Source organism: Garra rufa, chromosome 4 (genome assembly GCF_049309525.1).
Source record: "Garra rufa chromosome 4, GarRuf1.0, whole genome shotgun sequence".
Taxonomy (NCBI): domain Eukaryota; kingdom Metazoa; phylum Chordata; class Actinopteri; order Cypriniformes; family Cyprinidae; genus Garra; species Garra rufa.
The window spans coordinates 23,624,004-23,641,541 of record NC_133364.1 but is presented as its reverse complement, the minus strand read 5'-3'; the positions used below and the strand labels follow the sequence as shown (position 1 = coordinate 23,641,541).

Genomic DNA, 17,538 nt, shown 5'->3' with positions numbered 1-17,538 from the left:
AAAAGTGTGTCAGTAATTCTAGTCACAAGTCCTTACCGTTCTCCTTCCAGAAGTCTCCGTGGTCCTGGCGGGGAATAAAAGAAGGTTTTGTTGTGTGGTAGTTCTCACTTTCCCCCAGTGATACTCTTGTTCCTGGTGGAGATGCTGTTTACTGTACTGAGGGCGACTGGTTGTTGTTGGTTTGAGTGTCAGGAACAAAAAATCTTTTAAAAGTTTAAGGTTGGTGAAGTTTGCAATGCTTTTGCAAGTCACTTACGTTCACCAAGGCTGCTTTTGATTGATCAAAAATACAGTAAAAATAGTAATATTGTGAAACATTTTTACAATTTCAAATATATTACTGTTTGAATACATTTTCTGAAATGTAATGTGTTCCTATGAGGAGAAGCAGAATTTTTTTAGCATCATTACTCCAGTCTTTAGTGTCACATGATCCTTCTGAAATCAGTCTAATATTCTCATGTGATGCTTAGAAAATTTTGATTTGGTGGTGCTGTCAATCGATTAAAAATAATAAATAATCACAGTTTTTTTCTGAGATTATAATATATTTTTTTATTGCAGTAATTTCACATTCAATCATCAAAGCAATGTAGAAACAACATAAAGACAGAATGTTTTTATTATTTGTTATTTTTTTTTGTGCTGCCAATTATTTAAAAAAAAACTAAATGACTAATTTAATATTTTTTCCCTGAAATTAATTGAAGATTAGATGTGAAATTATTGCAAAAATATATTTAAAAACTTTAATAGTAGGTGGGATTAATCATGATTAATTGTGATTAATTTCAGAACAAAATGTAATGAGTATTTTTTTTTAAATCGATTGACAACACTAAACATATTTTTAACACATTTTTTAAAAATATATTGTCTAAGTTGTTTCTAAATTATTTTGAAGATTGTAAGTGAAAGTGAAATTATAGCAATATAAAAAATATATTTAAAAACTAATGTTAAGTGGGATTAATCATGATTAATCCCACTTAACATTACATTTTTAAATATAGTTTTGTATTGCAAGAATTTCACATTCAATCTTTAAAATATAATAGAAACAACATAAAGAGAGTATATTTTTATTATTTGTTAAATATGCTTAGTGCTGTCAATCGTTTAAAAAACAACAACTAATTAATCACACATTTGATTGCAATTAATCGTGATTAAATTTAATCTTCAAAATAATGTAGAAACATTATTTGTTAAATATTTTTAGTGATCAGTCAGTCGATTAATTAATTAATTGTGATTATGATTTATCCCACCTGACAATAAAGCTTTTAAATATACTTTTATATTGTAATAATTTCACATAAAAAATTTTTTTTGAATCTACATGAAGTCAGTATATTTCTATTATTTGCTATATTTAGTGCTGCCAATCAATTAAAAAAATGCATTTTTTTCTGAAATCAGTTGTGATTAATCACCATTAATCCCACTTAAAATTGTTTTTTAAATATATTTTTATATTGCTATAATTTCACTTTCAATCTTTAAAATAATTTAGAAACATCTTAGACAATATATTTTTAAAATGTTGTTCAATAGTTTTGTCAATCGACAAAATTAACTAATCACTTTTTTTAAGTTTTTAAATATACTTTTATTGCAAAAATGTTTATATCCAATCTTCAAAATAATGTAGAAATGACATAAAGACAGTTAAATATGATTTATTGAATATTTTTTAGTGCTGCAAATTGATAAAAATAATTAATCACACATTTTTTTCTGAAATCATGATTAATCCCACTTAACATGAAACTTTTAAATATACTTTTATATTGCAATAATTTCACATTCATTCAAAATAATGTACAAACAACAAAAAGACAGTATATTTGTATTATTTGTTAATGTTAAAGTGCTGTCAACTGAAGAAAAAACAATTATGCAATTATTCATGATTAATCCCACTTAACAATAGTTTAGTTAAGTTTTTAAATATACTTTTTTTTGCAATAATTTTACATTTAATCTTCAAAGTAATGTAGAAACCACATAAAGACAGTATTTTTTTTGTTTAATATTTTTAGTGCTGTCAGTTAATTACTAATTACTAATTACTAATTATTTACACTTTTTTTTTTCTTAAATTAATTGTGAACCTAATCAAAAGAGACATTGGATGCCCATTTTCCACAAGCTGCTATGATTTTAGGGTCATGAAATGTCTGCAACATAATTTGGTTAAAGTTCCTCAATGGTCTTGTAAAATAACACCCTTTTTTCCTTGTCAAAAACAGCTTTGTTCACACTGACCCATTTCAGTACATGATAACGATAATGAGCTCTGCTCTGCTCTGCTCACCTTGCCCTCTCTTCAGGTTTTTGTGTATCCGGTGACGTGTTACCCTCAAAAACAAAACTAATCCATAGCATCCTCAGTGCCTCTGATGTTGTGAGAAAATGCAAACTCCTGTGTTCACTTTTACATCCAAATACAAAACACCTGCAGAACATCTCCTTTGGTGTTCTACAGAAGTAAAGCTGGTTTGGAACAATGTGACGAGAACATAATCATGTGAATTACTGACATTAGCATGTGATTGATTTCTTGTTGTTTTACTGTCCAGTGCTGCATAATCATTTTACAAAATGAATGGCGGTCTAGACAGACCGGGTCGATAACGATGTATTGATTGTCTTGGTGTGATGAAACGGGACTCATACACACTGTTTACTGATCACATTTTAAATAAGAGGTTACTGCTCTCAATCCAGACCTTACACACATGCAAACGACTCCATTAATTAGCGTTGGCAGCGCTTTATTATCCCTTGCCACATCAACTCTATGCTAATGCTTTACGAGACTCTTTGGCGGAATAATTCTGAAGATGCGTACCAGCAGGAAAGCCATGTTATTATGAGCTGTTGTAATTGAGAAACCGTGAACGGTGTCAGCTAATGCTTTTTAAACAGCATTGGAATAGATTTTATTCACAGTGATTGTTCGGTGGTGTTTGTAATGGCCACTTTACACAGTTTACACTAATTGCATAATGGATGCAGGCTTTTGCTTATTTGATATGCAAAATATAAATGGATTTATAGCTTTTCACAAAACATTTTTTATTTAATCTGGTTTTAAGTAGTGGCTTTCTTAAACCTATTTCGAGCTCATTGTGTTCTCGTTGAGCTCCTGGAGTGTGGCAATGAATGTGAGGATAATAAACAAGATCATTCAGTTGAAAAGTCACATGAGAGGTGGCGACACATTGCGATTGCCTGATCACTTTTTCAATTACATAATGGCATCATCTTATTCACAAACAGTTTGCAAACCTGAATGCATCAAATTGGAAAATTGACTGATTACAAAGTAAACTATTTTAGACTGTTTGTTTGGAAATTTACTTTACTTCTGATTCAAAAGTAACAAAATAACTTGAAATGAGTATGTGAGAAAGGTTGAACGTTTACATACACCTTGCAGAATCTGCAAAATTATTTTACCAAAATAAGAGGGATCATTCCTGAAGGAAAAATCTTTGGTTTTTCAGCATTTCTGTGTATTTGAACCCTTTCCGACAATGACTGTATGATTTTGAGATCCATCTTTTCACACTGAGGACAACTGAGGGACTCATATGCAACTATTACAGAAGGTTCAAACACTCACTGATGCTCCAGACGGAAACACGATGCATTAAGAGCCAGGGGCGTGAAAACTTTTTAGTTTAAAGATCAGGGTAAATTTGATTTATTTTCTCTTCTGGGAAACATGTAAGTATCTTCTGTAGTCTCTGAAGGGCAGTACTAAATGAGAAAAAATTGTATTTTGGCAAAATAAGAAAAATGTCCACATCTGCATTCTGTTCAAAAGTTTTCACCCCCTGCTCTTAATGCCTTGTTTTTCCTTTTGGAGGATCAGTTGAGCGTTTGAACCTTCTGTAATAGTTGCGTATGACTGACAAAACAGACAGAGATTTTGCTTCCTCTACACGGCATTGTTTTGTAGATGGTAATGTAAACAGGTTGTCTGAATCTGATCCACAGTAAGCAGACATGTGGAACGTTTCTGAAACAACACTTTGACCTCCTTTAGCGCTTGGCGACGTCTGAGGTTTGGGCTCGCGGTTTAGACTGTGCGTTAAATCTGGGCTCTGATGAGCAGGGAGATGAAATAGGCTGAATTATTGCTGCAGGGTGAACTCGGCTGTAGCAGAAGAGAGGAGGAGAGACAGGAAAGTGGGGATTAAGTAGACGGAAGGTGGAGTGATGCGGAGAGGAAGTGGCCTGGATTTAGCCACATGATGGTAGCTATTGGCTGTGTGATATTAAGATGATACCGCTTTCTCTCTAGCACACACACCTTAAAGGGATAGTTCGACTAAAATGAAAATTCTGTCTTTAATTACTTACCCTTGTGTCATTCCAAACCCACAAGACCTTTGTTCATCTTCGGAACACAATTAAGATATTTCTGATGAAATCCGAGAGCTTTCTGACTCTGCATAGACAGCAACGCAACTGACAAATTCAAGGCCCAGAAAGGTGGTAAGGACATTATTGGTTCATAGTCTATGTGATATCAGTGGTTCAACTGTAATGTTATTAAGCTTCGAGAGTACTTTTTGTGCACAAAGAAAACAAAAATCTGGGTCAGAAAGCTCTCGGATTTCATCAAAAATATCTTAACTTGTGTCCTGAAGATGAACAAAGGTCTTACAGGTTTGGAACGACATGAGGATTAGTAATTGATAGAATTTCAATTTTTGGATAAACTATCCCTTTAACATTCAAACTGAGATCTTAGTGGCAGCTGAATTCTCCCAAGATGCCCTGATTATATCATGCACAATAAAATCTTATATCCTTCTTCACAGCGACAGCCTTCACAACAAACCTTTAACAGCACACAATTTGCAATGCCGAGTCCATTTTTACAGTTTAATTTAAACCAAAAGTTGCCTTAATCATTGCAACTTTAACAGCAACACTAAAGTCCAGGTCATTTATAGTCTGCATTATGCTAAAACACAATCATTACTATTGATTGGCCCTTTTAAGTAACTGCCCAATCTACTTGTTGTGCTTTAGTGGGTAAAAGCTGAAGTGTACACATTTGGCAATCAGAGTTGAATCAGGGCTCATAACATAAGAAATCAGAATTACATTTATGTACCTTTTTCCCCAGGTTTTATTTACTTACTCTAAAGTGTTTGTCTGTTTAAAAATGCAAAACCCAGTTTTTCAGATTTTTGCCATAATGATAACTAAATATTAATCATTAGTTATTAAATATAATCAAACATCAGGTATTATAAATGCTTTATTATTATTAATATTATTACATTTATTATTTATTAAGAATACTCCAATAACAAAAAAAAAAGTGAAAATCAGTAAAAGATATTGATTATTGGTAAGATAGATGCTATTCCTAAACACCAGATGAACCATTACCAACCTGGTCTCATGACGAAAACGTTCCTCTGGGAACTTTTTCGCAAGATGCAAAATACATGCTGCCATGTACTGTATGTTTCTTTACATATTCGATGTGAAATGTCCACTGAGTGATGATAAAAGAGTGTGTGTTTTTAACCTCTGAACAGATGGATGTACATATGGTACGTTTTATGTGACGTTGGTTTTTTACTTGTCACCGCACTTCTGACTTGAAATGTCCGTTGACGATTAAAATAACGTACCATCTGCACTACACCTAAACCTGTCTAATAGTATGAACAAAAGCGAATCTGACGTAAAAACGCAATCGCAAACATGCCGTTTTAGCTTGTTTTTCTATCTCTCATTTTTAAGCTCTTTCTTCATGAGCCATGATTTTCACAATATTTGTACCCAAAGGATTCTGCATCTAAAATCCAGTTTGGTGCCGGCTGATCTACTGAACAAGCTTGTTACATCTGGAAAGAATATGGAGCTGTATTCATAACTGTGTATGAAAACAATTACAAGTCCTTGCTGTTTTACCATCTCTAGTGTGCATTTCTGTTGTAAACTGCAGTAATATGTACTTAGTACGTATTTTGTGCCTTGTGAAAAACTTCCCACAGGTACGTTTTCATCATGAGATCAAGTAGAGCATTACGTAGTAGTCTTAAAGTCACAGTCCATTTAATTCTGAGGATCAGACAGACAAGATGGAGTCAGACAAAAACTAAATGAAAATCCTTGTAAGGGTGTTTTTGCTTCTGGGGTTGAACGGCTGTCTAGTTTCACCTGTTTTCATGTCCTGTGTTGCTCTTTCGGGTTGTCTCATAGACTTCTGTCCTCTGTCTGTGCGGTTCAGTTCTGCTTACTCATCAGGCCAAAGCGGTGTGCACACGCCAATGCCACCTTTGAGTCTAGGTCAGCAAGTTTAAGAGAAAGAGAGAGAACTGAAGGACCATAGGTCCAAACTCAGCACACCCAGTGGTACCCTTCATTGTTCAGTAAAGCAAACAAACAAACAAAAAAATCCGTTGCTCGTTTATTCGACTTCACTAGATTACCCTCCAGCTACTCATAATGCTGCACCATCCCTCTGTAACTGTCAGTGGTAGTAGGTTTTCCTTGACAGATTTCGCTCTTTGCAAGTGACTGTGTTGGCCTGAATGCATAATGTTGATGGCATGTTTTATTATTGTGCTGAAATGTCAGTTCATGTGCTGAGTGCATTTTTAGTTTTTAAATAGGTGAATGAATATGATAAATACATTTTTTGCCTTAGGTTAAAGTCACCATGAAATGGATGACTTTGTTCTTCACTCTTAAAGGGATAGTTCACCCTAAAATGAAAATTCTGTCATTAATTACTTACCCGCATTCAGTGTTGTTTTCGTCAACGATGACGATGACGAAATCATTTCGTTGACGCAACTTTTTTTCATGACGATAACGAGACGATGACGAGATAAAAATGGCTTGTTGATGACTAAAACATGACGAGACGTGTGTGAGTTTTCGTTGACGAGACGAGAATAGACGAAAATGTTAGTGGGTGGTCCGTCAGACGTTTAAAATGCAGGACATTTCTGCTTATTGTGCATGCCAATTAAAAATATCTGCCGCTATGGCAAGCCGTTTTAGCATTAAATACTTTTTGCCATACTAGTAGGCTATGGCAAGCCGTTTTAGCATTCTATCCTTGTTTGGTTACGCCCACCACCTGGCATGCAGCGCACAACGTGCTCAACATGTCACATTGTTGTCACTCAGTCAGACAGATGATTAACCATGATGGCGGCAGTTTGCACATTATTTCAAATATATGTCTAAAACCATTCCTTCATTATTGTAATTATTGGTGAAAATAGTCGATCCGGAACTATAGATCTGCTATTTTCACAACTTATAAGTGACACTACCCAACAGCAAAATACTAACTGACCTACATTAATTTGTTAAAAGACTACTTTTCCCCCTTTTTTGACTAAAACTAGACTAAAACCTTTATGACTTTTCATCGACTAAAATTGGACTAAAACTATCACATATAGAAGTGACTAAAATTTGACTAAAACTAATAAGCATTTTAGTCCAAAAGACTAAGACTAAGACTAAATCTAAGATGGTTGTCAAAAACAACACTTCCCGCAGACCTTCATTCATCTTCAGAAGACAAATTAAGATATTTTTGATGAAATCCTGGAGCTTTTTGACACTGCATAGACAGCAATGCAACTGACATACTCAAGGCCCAGAAAGGTAGTAAGGACATTGATAAAATAGACCACGTCACATTAGTAATTCAACCTTAATTTAATCAAGCTATGAAATGACCTGTTGTCAAATTGTTCTCGTAGCTTTGTAACATTACGGTTAAACCACTGATGTCACATGGACTATTTTAACAGTGTTCTTACCACCTTTCTGGGTCAGTTATCAGTTGTGTTGCTGTCTATGCAGGGTCAGAAAGCTCTCGGATTTTATCAAAAATATCTTAATTTGTGTTCCAAAGATAAATGAAGCTCTTGTAGGTTTGGAACCTACAAATATAGGTTCCAAAAGTATTAATTATTATTATTTTTTTTTATGTTGATTTCATTGAAGAGCCATTTTGGGTTCATCAAAGATCTGGAACAGTTCTTAAAATGAATGTATTTTTTTTTTTTCTTAGTGTAATTTACAGGGGTTGGACAAAATTATGTGAACATCCATTATTATAGAGTTTAATATCGGTTGTGAAGGCTATAGTGAAAGAACAAATGTTGTGTTCAGCAGTGTTTATTACAAGCCATGGGTGAGATTTAGCATGAGCCTCTGTAACCTTATCAGCCCTTTTTTAATGTTGTAAAGGGATAGTTAACCCTAAAATGAAAATTCTGTAATTAATTTACAGCTCACCATCATGTTGTTCTATACCTGTAAGACCTTCATTTGTCTTCAGAACACAAATTAAGATATTTTTGAAGAAATTCGAGAGCTTTCGAACCCTGTATAGACAGAAACGCAACTGACACATTCTAAGCCCTGAATTTATTTGTGTTTAAAAGATGAACGAAAGTCTTACGAGTTTGTAACAACATAAGGCTGAGTAATTAATGATGGAATTTTCAGTTTTGGGTGAACTATCCCTTTAAGAAAAACAGTTTTTACAATTATACACAAAACGTAGTTGTCGAAAACCGAAAGCGAGCAATAGGGACAAACACTAAGGAGTCAAAGCAACACAGAACTGAAACTTAACCTTGAAGACTCTGTTTCCACAAAAACCAACCACAGAGAACTTCACAAAGCCAACATCCATGAATAAAAGAGCTGCAATTGCTAAAACATTAATCTCAAACAAAAGTAGATGGTGTCATGAACACAAAACCTGGAGAGATGGAGCACCACGACAAATTTCAACATCTGCCTAGGCCAGCGCAATCACGTAAATAGGTTATTACCTATTTATAACATAGTAATAACATGTTATGTGACTTTGCTAATGCTTCAATATTGTACAAACCATTGTGGGCAGATTTGGAGAGAAGAGTGAGAAGCAGATTCCCTCCTCCGGCGTATCTGAAGGAATTGGCAGACATTCTGATAGACACTATTCCACAGGAGAAATTCAAAAGTTGTACAAGTCTATTCTAAGAAGGTTGGAAGCTGTATTAAAGACAAATGGTGGTTAAAGACTTTAATGAGGAAATAGTGCCTATTTCCCATGTGTTCACATTATTTTGTCCAACACTGGTATTTTTTTAATAAGCTTAAGATTCTTTTTTTCCGCTGTAAAGAACCAGTTGTGGAATGGAAAGGTTCCAAGGTTTTTCATAAAAATCTAGATGCCAAAAAAGCTTTATTTTTGAAGAATGTATGCATTGATTGTTAATTGTATTTTGAGATGTGGATGTTACTTTAAAAGTGAAGTCTTTTGTTTTCACTGGTAGGTCCACTTATGATTTAAAAAAAGGAAAAATATCCATAAATTATTCACAATAAGATATATAACATGCATTTAGAAAATAGATACGGTGAATTTTCATTTCATGCTGACAGCGTTGAAACATTTCTGATTGAAACTGAATATTCAGTGTAAAAAAAAAACAGGACATGACTGTTTTATCTATCTAGAATTGATTGGATAGTGAAAAGTGGCGTTTTGTAGCAGAATGGTGTAATGGTTGCGTTGCAATCATCAGCAACTGAGTCATTAGAGAGACACAACATGTCAATTTTCTGAGTCCCCATCATAAATCAAACACATCCTCTTCATTTATCATCATTCAGTCTCTTACGGTCCAATCAGTGCACGGGATTGCATAGTCATGGAATGTACCATTAGGATACGGGGAGCTTTGAAGGGCTTGTGGAAAGTCAGATGATTAAGTGACGAAGCACATGAATAAATTCTTCTGATCTCCATCTCTCTCATTCTGTCTCCTTCTCTTTCCGTCCTCTGGGCTCAGGCAGTCAGCTGGTTTCCTCTATCGCAGCACATGATTCGATGTGATCGTCAGTTATTGTTTGTGCCCTACTTCACTCGACCCGTAGGCCACATGAACACTTCATGCTGCAGGAAGAGAGTGAGAGAGAGAGAAATCCAGAAAGGTTGAGGAAAGACAATAACGTAATTGTCTGTGTTTGTTTTCATGTTGTTTGTATTGAGTTCATACATTTTCATGTAAATTTTGTCATGTCACATTTGAATGAGTGATGTGGTGGTTGGGCATGCTATTGCATTTCTATGTCATCAGACTAAAATTTTATTGGCGGATAAAGAAAGTAAAAAAATGCAACAATTTATGTTGAAAGAGGGATATAAACCTTTACTGTATGGGCAACGGGAAAACAAAGCAGTTTTCATTGTTTTTTTTCTAAAGATAAAAGGTAAACTTAAAAATATAGCATTATTTTATTTTAATATTTCATTTTATTTTATTTTTTTTATTTTACTATTAATTTTTAATTTAAAAAAAAAATTTAATCCTCATTTTGGACAAGCTAAATTGTAATTAACCTGTTATTTATACCACTGTTGACTTGGAAAACATACACAATGGCAAAATATGGGCTTTTTTTTTTTTTCCTAAAGATAAAAGATAAACTCCTGTTTATGGCTGTGGAAATACAGCTTTATTTTATTTTATTTTATTTTATTTTATTTTATTTTATTTTATTTTATTTTATTTTATTTTATTTTATTTTATTTTATTTTATTTTATTTTATTTTATTTTATTTTATTTTATTTTATTTTATTTTACTTTACTTTATTTTGATCAATTCTTGATTAGCCTAAATTGTAATTAATTAGTTATTTACCTCACTGTTGACTTACCGAATGACAAAATATTGGCAACTGGGGGAAAAAGATAAACTTGTTCTGTTGATTTGGTTGTGAAAAAATACAGCATTTTATTTATTTATTTATTTATTTATTTATGTATTAAGTAAAAATTTAATATATAAATTAATAAATTATCAAATATTTTTTTATATTTTTTTTATATCAAATATTAAAAATGTTATTTCATTTCATTTATTTATTTTTAAATCAAATCCTTGTTTTGGACAAAAATTAATCACAATTAATTATTTACTGTTGACTGCATTTTATTATTTTATTTTATTAAAATCAAATCCTTGTTTTGGACAGCATAAATCATAAATAATCAGTTATTTGCACTACTTTTTGACTGCATTAAATCAAATCGTAAATTGTAATTAATTAGTTATTTACACCACTGTTGACTTGGACGAAAATACAGAATGGCAAAATATTGGCAACTAGGGGGGAAAAGATAAACTTGTTCTGTTGTTGTGGTTGTGAAAAAGCTGAATTCTCTCATTATCCTTCAGAAATCATTCTAATATGCTGTTTAAAATAATTGTGCTGCTCAATTTTTTTTTTTTTATGCATACAAGGTCCAAAAGAACAGCATTTATTTGAAATAACCACTTCTAGTCAATGTAATGTGTCCTTACTGAATAAGACTAAATCAATCAATCAATCTGACCTCAAACATTTGAACAGTAGTGTATATGGCAGGTTGCCTCAACCTGACAGTTATGAAAATTATCGGTAACACTTTACAATAAGGTTCATTAGTTAAACATTAGTTAATGTATTAACTAACATGAACTAACCATGAGCAATACATTTGTTACTGTATTTACTAATCTTTATTAACATTAGTTAACGGAAATACAGTTGTTCATTGTTTGTTCATGTTAGTTCACGCTGCATTAACTAATGTTAACAAAATTTTAATAATGCATTAGTAAATGTTGAAATTAACATTAACAAAGATTAATAAATGCTGTATAAGTGCAGTTCATTATTAGTTCATGTTAACTAATGTGGTTAACTAATGTTAACTAATGAACCTTATTGTAAAGTGTTACCAAATTATCTTTGTCCTGAGAACAGTTAACTTCATTAGTAAATCAGTCCTAAGGCAATCCAAACACGTGTATAATGCATATTCTTACATAAATAACACATACAATTCTTTCCAGTGTTGGCTTCCTACACATATATCTTAAATTAAATATGTATCTAATTAAAGCAGTCAAGTTCAGTGAGTTCTTCCTCAAAGAATCCTCCTACATAATGATTCTCATTTTCCTCAGAAAAAACACTTATCATGTTCCTTTTTATGCCATCCATGCTTGTAACTCCCGCTTTTGTGTTTTACATTTAATGCAGTAAGAAGCTCTCTGTCTTTCAGTGTGTGCATATTGACAGCGCTTATTAAAATAGAAACTTGGGCAAGGACCAAAATAGACACCGACATCTCCATTCCCTACTTCATTCTCTTATCAGTTGGCCACTCATATGAATGAGTGCAAGGCATGCCGGGAAGTGGTTGGCCACATCCCACGGGCATTCATCAAGTTGTGATTGACAGCCTGGAGAGAAAGAAAGCCCTGCAGATATCGTCCGCTGCGCTTCACAGCCCTCTCTGTTCACTCTTCTCCAGAGAGATGAGTTTTTATCATGCATTCATACTAGCGACAAAAATGCTACATGGACGTGGGTGTAGATGCTACAGAAAATGTATATTTAAAGGAATATTGTACCCAAAAAAATTAAATTCACGTCGTTGAGGTCAAAAGTTGGCATACACCTTGCAGAATCTGCTAAATGTTATTTTACCAAAATAGGAGGGATCATACAAAAGGCATGTTATTTCTTATTTAGTACTGACCTGAATAAGATATTTCACATCCACAAGAGAAAAAAATAGTTGAATTTATAAAAACGACCCTGTTCAAAAGTTTACATACACTTGATTTTTAATACTATGTTGTTACCTGAATGATCCACAGCTGTGTTTTTTGTTTAGTGATAGTTGTTCATGAGTCCCTTGTTTGTCCTGAACAGTTAATCTGTCTGCTGTTCTTCAGAAAAATCATTCAGGTCCCACAGGTTCTTTAGTTGCTGGAAAGCATTCAAATACACATAAAAGCTAAAAAACAAACAATTTGTGGGACCTGAAGGATTTTTCTGAAGAACAGCAGGTAGTTTAACTGTTCAGGACAAACAAAGGACTAAAAAAAAGAAAAAGAAAAACACAGCTGTGGATCATAACAACACAGTATTAAGATCAAGTGTATGTAAACTTTTGAAAAGGGTCTTTTTTTATAAATTCAACTATTATTTTCTCTTGTGGACTATATGTAAACATATTTTATGTGAAATACCTTATTCAGGTCAGTACTAAATAAAAAATAACATGCATTTTGTATGATCCCACTTATTTTGGTAAAATAATGAACATTTTGCAGATTCTGCAAGGTGTATGTAAACTTTTGACCTCAACTGTAATGTGAGGTAAAAAAAAAATAATTGTTATCTTGAAGATTGTTCAGGTTTCTCTTTTCCACAGAATGAAAGTGGATAGTGACCAAGTTCATATAAAGTAAATAAGAGTTTTCATTTTTAGATGAACTATCCCTGTAGTAATTAAGTACAATTACTCAAGTGCTTTATACCTTTGTATGTGAGCATTAGTCCGTTGCATCTGGAAGCATCAGAGATCACTTCTCACGGTTTACAATCTTGTAAAATGATCTAGAAGGCTACTGGGTGGAAATTGGGTAGGTCATGCCATTCCAAAAAAGCATTTACTTGGAAGTTGATTTGTATGCCATATAAGGACAAATTCTGCAGTTACCGTCAACTGATTGGCTCTAAGCCCTCAATGACATCAGCAGTCTATGTAACACCGTTTACAAGCGTGACTCATAGATTTAACAGTGATTTAGATTTAATATTTAAGGCTTAATAAAGCCTTTAGGATGTCTAACCGGACATATTGACCATTTGACACAGTGAATGATGTAGAATATTGTGTTATGCTTCTATTTAACATCCATTTAGCTACTTAGATGTGGTGGGAAATCTGACCTTGGCAGAGTAGTAAGTCTTGACGTCATGTACAGACCAAATGAATGTCTTCATACTACATCACGTCCCACTATTTTACTATTCATAGTGTATTAATAGGTTATTACCTATTTATAACATAGTAATAACATGTTATGTGACTTGGCAAATGCTTTAAGCTCACTTGTTAACTTGAAAGCCAGCTATTTAGGCTAATTAGGGATTTGTTGTGTAAATGAGTGGTGATGTAATCGATAGAGGCCATGGCGTTACACATTTGATCAGTCTCAAAGTGCTTCTAACCCAATCAGCCATGTCCGGTCTATGAATAGCATAGAATTACTGATTCACAGACGTAGAATGGGAGCTGATGTTTTGTGCGCGCAGCTGGCCGTTAATGGATACCTTTTAACTTCTGACTGCCTCACTTCGATGCCATAAATAGAGGATGATGTCACAAACAGACTGCTTGGAATGCTTAAGTAACAACGGGAGATTCAACCAGTACAGTTTTCACTCAAGCAGCCATCTGCGTTTCAATACAGTTGCCCTTGCTGACCACTTGGCATTGCAGAAGCTAACATCAGGAGTGTTATGAGAGCCACAAAGCCATAAAGCCAGTGGAAACAGATTGAATTAGTCTATAAACGTGAACAGATTTATAAGAAGCGTTGGATTTATTTGTCTGTTATTGCCATACAAGCTAGGATCAAAAGAACAGAGAGATTTTTCGAATTCCTTCATCCCTACAACAGTTTTGAAGGCCACATACTGTCTTAACATGCACCAATATAAAGCTTTTATCTTCTCTCTAAAACACTGAATACTTGGTAAAGGGATAGTTCACCCAACAATGAAAATTACCTTATGATTTGCTCATCCTCAAGCCATCGTAGGTGTATGTGACTTTCTTCATTCAGACAAATACAATCAGAGTTATATAAAGAAAATGTCCTGGCTCTTCATCTTTAATAATGGCAGTGAAAAGCAAAATAAAATGCGTGCATCCATCATAAAAAGTACTCCACATGGCTCCAGGGGGTTAATAAAGGCCTTTTAAAGCTAATGTGTTAGGGCTGCACAATTAATCAAATTATTAATTGTGATTTCGATTATGGATGCCACGATTATGTAATCGTCCAAACCCGCAATTACAAAAAAAAGTAAATTATTCTGCGTGCTTAAGAGGCGTGTTTAAAGCATGTCACGTTGTAAGAGGTGAATCGATATTGTTATTGTGGGTACATCAAAATACCTAGAATAAATATTTCTAACAAATTATTCAGAAGTTTAAATGCATTTTAAGAAAACTTTCCCATAAACTAGTCACAATGCACAACACCGCTGTATAATGTGTCAAATACACGAGTGTGGTGGAGCACGTGAGAGACATTCTGGATTAAATCACACTTTTATTCTCTGACAGGAGATGGCGCTAAACAATTCTGTCGTTACCCCGGAAACCCCGTAAACAAAACAGCTTTCACTTTCTGAAAAGTGTAACTGTGGTATTTAATAAGCTAACATGAACTAAAAGTTGTATTTTTTTAACAAAGAATAAATAATAATGACTAATTATGATAATAACTTATGTAGCTACTGCTCATTGTGAATATTAATGCATTAACTAAGGTTAACTATGAGATCTTACAGTAAAGTGATACCTATTGGTCTTTAGAATTCTGCATTTTATTCAGTGTATTTTTTTTACCTTTATAAGTTTTTTGTGAATTGCTTTATTGTATTTAAATGTTCAGTTATTTTTGATTATATGAAAACAGTTATTAAACAGGATTATGACACCAATTTTTTTTTGCAAATAAATTTCAATATAGTGATATAATGGTATAATATGGTATAATACCATATACCATTAACAATTAATCGCAACATGAAAATTGATACTGGCATATCTCTATGCATATTGCATATTTGTCCTTTTTTATTTAAAGAAACCAAACCAATGTATCGTTGACATTTGTGACAACAAGAAAAGCAGCTTGATTTTTATTTGTATATAAAATTATGACATGCAGTTGCTTCAAACAATGGTATAACGCTATTTAAAACATCAATCAATGTAAATTGTAATAATCGTAATGAATAATCGCGATTACGATTTCAAGGGAATAATCGACAATTATGATTTCTCTCATAATCGTGCAGCCCTATAATGCGTTTGTAATAGGGGTGGGCAGTACACCGGTGTGACATTGCGCCAAGACATGGATTTTCTAATACCGTCAATACCGTAATAAATCAATTATGTGCCTTGAACGCCTGCATTTACATCAATAATAGCTCATTCTAAATAATAAGGCATTAAATTTTCTTCAAACGTTCAGTTGTGGTATGAACACCTGTCCTTATACTATATATCTTGTTGTAAATAAAAAAGTAAAACATATTCGTTTCAGCTTTGCAGGTGGTGGGTAAAAGGGGAGTGGCCATTAAACGACTGGTGAAGCATCGTGAAGAAAGGTCGGGCCTGTAGCCTATACCAGGGGCGGGGTGGCAATCGGGACTTTTCCCGGTCGGTTGGCCGGAGCTTATTAGAATCATTGACGTTACTAAATTCTCCGCGAATAGCGGCCAAATACTCCCACATACTCCCCCCTAAACGTCCAACCAATATTTATATCAGTTGCATGTCCTTGCATGATGCTTGAAATTTCCATCCAATCACAAAGCTCTTTCTAGAATGCTCTTAGTTCTATAGTTCCTTACAGGCCCGGCTCCACGGCCACCCAATCAGAAGCTTGGCCCACCCGACCCGAGCCCCACACTGCATAGCCAATCACAAAATTGGTGCGATATTTAGTTGAGCACCGTATTTTTTTCTTATCGGCGCACCCGCAAATATTCTAATATTGTATATAATTTTCGCACTTTCAATATGCAGGGTATAGAAATCGCTTTTAAGTGAGTGCTCGTGCTGTTTACTTTTACTTTCGATTTTGCGATAACGCTCACTCTGTGTAAAAGGAGCAGCACATCTTATAATAGATACTTGTCCGTGAGTACAAGATTGCAGCAAATCCTCCGGTCTATTTTTGTCATCTCTCATTACTTTCGACCCGTGATCAGTCAAATCTAAAGGTCATTGTACGCTGAGTCCGATTTTCGTATGCGTTTTTTTTTTAGTTTTCTTAGATTCGCCATCCTTATCAAAATGCTTATTATGGATGTGAAAATGCAGAGAATCAAACACGATCCGAATTTTTTTATGACGGACGAAAGTTTCAGAGGCCGTGTGTAAACTCGATTAGCATAACCTGTAATTTTTTTTTTTTACGTGCAAAAATCTCGGACGAAAATTTGGTACTCATGTGTGCAATGACATTAACTCCAGCAGCTCGTGTTGGATGCAGGGTTGCCAAGTCCGTGTTTTTCCCCACAGAATTGGTCTACTTTTAAACTGTTGCCATGGGTTGATTTCCCCCAGTTATTTAAAGGTTTTAAATATTGAGAAATTAAATTTCAATAAAAAATAATTTTTGTTTTGTTGTACACTGTTAAGTAAGATCTTTAGGTTTTTTGCAAAATAAATATGTTGAGAATGCATAATACTCTCCCATGTCTCTTTTTGATAAGGATACCTACCACTTACTTATTATATTATAAAAATATTAACTTTATTCACATACTAAAGGGACAGGACTGGCTACTCCTCCCAAAATGTACCAAAAAAAAGTAATACCGTGATATTTTACCATCACCGTTCAAAAGATGAAAAATACCGTGATATTAGTTT

General features: G+C 33.7%; 1 protein-coding gene across 2 annotated transcripts in view; it reads left to right on the top strand.

Annotated features, from left to right (window-relative positions):
- Positions 1–17,538, top strand: part of ppfia2 (PTPRF interacting protein alpha 2) — a 264,592-nt gene that overhangs the window by 23,246 nt on the left and 223,808 nt on the right. The window lies entirely within an intron of this gene.